The sequence below is a fragment of the Schistocerca piceifrons genome, chromosome X (assembly GCF_021461385.2).
Source record: "Schistocerca piceifrons isolate TAMUIC-IGC-003096 chromosome X, iqSchPice1.1, whole genome shotgun sequence".
Classification (NCBI taxonomy): Eukaryota; Metazoa; Arthropoda; class Insecta; order Orthoptera; family Acrididae; genus Schistocerca; species Schistocerca piceifrons.
The window spans coordinates 293,484,436-293,488,209 of NC_060149.1; the positions used below are offsets into that span (position 1 = coordinate 293,484,436).

Consider the following 3,774-nt stretch of genomic DNA (forward strand, 5'->3'; position numbering starts at 1 on the left):
TGTTATGACTATCGAATTCGAAACTGAGCCTGAGTGTGAAGTTATCTGGACGGATGTAATAGATCTAGGTGAACTCAAGTTAATTATTGGATGTTTTTACCGGCCACCTGATTCCGCCATGATAGTTCTACAACCATTCAAAGGATGTCTACGCTCAGTAGCGCGGAAATACCTGTATCATGCAATACTAGTTGGAGGCGACTTTTAAAAAAACTTGAGTCTGTCCGAACAGGCTTTGGAAGACCCAACGGTACCGATCGGCCGCCGTGACATCCACTCAGCCCAGGGGGCGTCACTGGATGCGGATACGGAGGGGCATGTAGTCAGCACGCCGCTCTCCCAGCCGTTGTCAGTTTTCGTAAACAGAGCCGCTACTTCTCAGTCAAGTAGCTCCTCAGTTTGCCTCACAAGGGCTGAGTGCACCCTGCTTGCCAACAGCGCTCGGCAGACCGGATGGTCACCCATCCAAGTGCTAGCCGAGCCCGACAGTGCGTAACTTCGGTGATCTGACGGTAACCGGTGTTACCACTGCGGCAAAGCCGTTGGCGGAGGCGACTTTAACTTACCGAATATAGACTGGGTCGTCTATGAATTCATTGCAGGTAGTACAGACAGGCAGTCTTGTGAAGCACTTTTGAGCACGTTTTCCGAAAACTACCTTAGTAGCTAGTTCAACAGCCCACACCCAATGGGAACATTTTAGACCTTGTAGCTTCAAACAGGCCTAATCTTATCGATTTTGTTACTATGAAGACAGGCATTAGTCATCATGACGTCATCTAGCGACTATGGTTACGGAAGTTAATAAACCCATCAAGAAGCCTAGGAAAGTATTTTTGGCAGAAGAGCAGATAAGCAGTTGTTAGCACGCCACATAGAAAATAAATGGATGCCATTTAGTTCCAGTATGATAGACACAGAGGAATTATGGTCATAGAATAAAAGGGTTGTAAATCACGCCCTGAAGAAGTAGATGCCGAGTAAGTGGATTAAAGACGGAAAATTAATTTAAATAGAAAAGCGTGTGAACTTTTGTTTAGTAGGAATCTGAATTGAAAGTTACGTGCCACAAGATGGCGAAGATTTGCTAACACGAAGACATAATGTCGAGGAGCTGTTATATTGTATCTTCTTTTTTAGAGAATTAGTGAATCAGAAAATTACTTTTTATGTAATAGTTTGTTGTAGGAAAAACCAATATTTTAATTTTAATAATTCATTCTAAAAACCAGTGGAGATGGGTGAAGCCGGTATTAGTTCCGATAATTACGGAAGAGGATGATACGCAAGATCAGGAATCAAATTTCGAAGATCGGCAGACTCCTAATCAAGAAATAGAAGGAACAAGTTCCGCTGTGAGTAATATAGATTTACCGGCTGAATCCGAAGAAGACACTGAATCACGTCCATAATCAGGTCCATTTGCTGAGGTATGGAAAAGACCAGCTGCAGTGATACAGAAAACTTTATCCATCTTGATAAGGAAACAACGACACAAATTACTGCGTGTGTTCAAGATCAGATGGATGAAAATTTTAAACAGTTTGCTAACAAGCAAACCGTGCTAATTAGTACACGTATCGAGCAGAAGATGAGTGAAGACGTTAAGCGTTTAGCAGAAGAGTAATCCGCTCAACTTACTAGATTCAATGTTAGTCGAGGAATAGTCACAAATGAGTTAGCAAATTTCAAACTTTCGGATAAGGTTTAATAGAATCAGTAACACAACTTAAAGAATTAAAAGGCACCGGATCTGAGTTAGAGAATGCTGTACAACACGTATCTTCCCAAAGTAGCCAGAAAACTATGGATTTGTTCAAATGGTTCAAATGGCTCTAAGCACTATGGGACTTAACATCTGAGGTCATCAGTCCCCTAGACTTAGAACTACTTAAACCTAACTAACCTAAGGACGTCACGACCACCCATGCCCGAGGTAGGATTGGAATCTGTGACCGTAGTAGCAGCGCGGTTCTGGACTGAAGCGCCTAGAACCGCTCGGCCAGAGTGGCCGGCTGATGGTTTTGTTATCTGGTTACAGAACGAAGATGAACAAGTTACCGAGTGTTTAACTGCCCAAAGCGATAGAATTAATAAATAATTTGTTAACTGGTTGCATGAAAAAGATGCCCAAAGTTAATGAAACACTAAAAAACGAATTACGTACAATAATACAAAACTCAAATGTAGATGTTCTGACCAATCATACATAAGATAAGGATGAAGTAAATACAGAATTAGTTCAAACTGAAACTATGCTAACACGTTAACATCCGAGATGGAAACAAGGTGTGAAAGCTCACGTAAATAAGTTGCAGAAAGAGCTATCCGCTGCACACTATAATGGAGATGAGATGCCAGCAGCGGCATCTAACGAAAACTTTGCTTCACTGCAACCTGAAATGTTGTCTGGGGAAGTAAATAATGGTCCAAACCCGTACACAACTACTCGCAGTGCGAGACAGGGGCGGCGAGTGCTCTATTCACAATATTGATGCAAGGAAGTCTTCTAAAGCTTCGTCAATTTCAAGTGTATATACCTGATAAGAAAGGAGGATCCCATCCGGTAATTTTCGTAAAGAGTTTTCAAGGGGCGTGCCCAGATCATGGACGGACACTCAGAAGATACAATTTGTGGTATCACTTATTCAGAGTGATGGGGCCCTCTGGCCATCGGCAATAATAGGTCGAAGTGAAACTTACGAGAAATGTTAAAGAGCTTTCGTTTCCAATTATTGGTCTTATACATTCAAGATTGATTACGTAAATAAGTCTGTGAACCTGAATGAAAAGTTGTTGCACCCATCGGAAACTAGTATACAGGGTGAAAAGTATTTAAACCGACAAACTCTGGGAGGTTGTATGGGACATCAAAACAAATATTTTTCCCTAATGTCTTTTTTTTCCCTATAAGGATTATTTAAACCGGTGGAGGCCGCATTACGCTCTTCAGTTGTTAGAGGCCGTATCACGATCTTCAGTTGTTAGAGGGCGTATTACACTCTTCAGTTGTAGGCAACTGCTGTCCACCAGTGTAGCAGTGCATTGTCTCTGTTTACTAATGGAGCGATACACCTGGAGTGAGTACACAAATATGGTTGGTGCGTACTACGTAGCTTACCACAACGGACGAGCTGCACAGCGGGTTTATTAACAACAATATCATAATCGCCGTATCCCGCATCATACGACCTTTGCTGCTGTGTACCAACGTCTGCGTGAGACCGGGTCATTTAGCAGATTACCTGGACAGCGACGCCGTCACACGGTAAGAACTCTGCAATATGAGGAATCTGTCTTGCAGCATGTGGAGTGGGATCCTTCAATCAACACTCGTGCAATTGCACGTAACACGGGGACGAATCAGACGAATGTAAGAACAGTCCTTCGAGAGCAATTGTTACGTCCATTTCACTTACAGCGTGTCCACAACCTGGAACCAGTTGATTATCCACCCAGACCACAGTTTTCGCAGTGGTACCTGGAACAGTGTGAAATGCATTCTACATTTCCATCCTCTGTGTTGTTTACCGATGAAGCAACGTTCGGGAGTGATGGAGTCTTCAACATGCACAATTTGCATGTTTGGAGTGAGGATAACCCACATGCCGCAGTTACTAGCGCTCATCAAGTGCGGTTCTTCGTTAATGTGTGGGTCGGTGTTGTTGGGGACTGTTTAATTGGGCCGTATCTGCTGCCTAGGCCATTAAATGGCAGGCACTACTACAATTTTCTCGCCAGAGCATTGCCAGAATTGCTGGAAGACGTCCCGCT

At 43.2% G+C, this 3,774-nt stretch overlaps 1 pseudogene; it reads right to left on the reverse strand.

The window, feature by feature from the left end:
* Positions 1-429: 429 nt before the first annotated feature.
* LOC124723402 lies at positions 430-547 on the reverse strand (annotated as a pseudogene).
* Between the last annotated feature and the right edge of the window lie 3,227 nt (positions 548-3,774).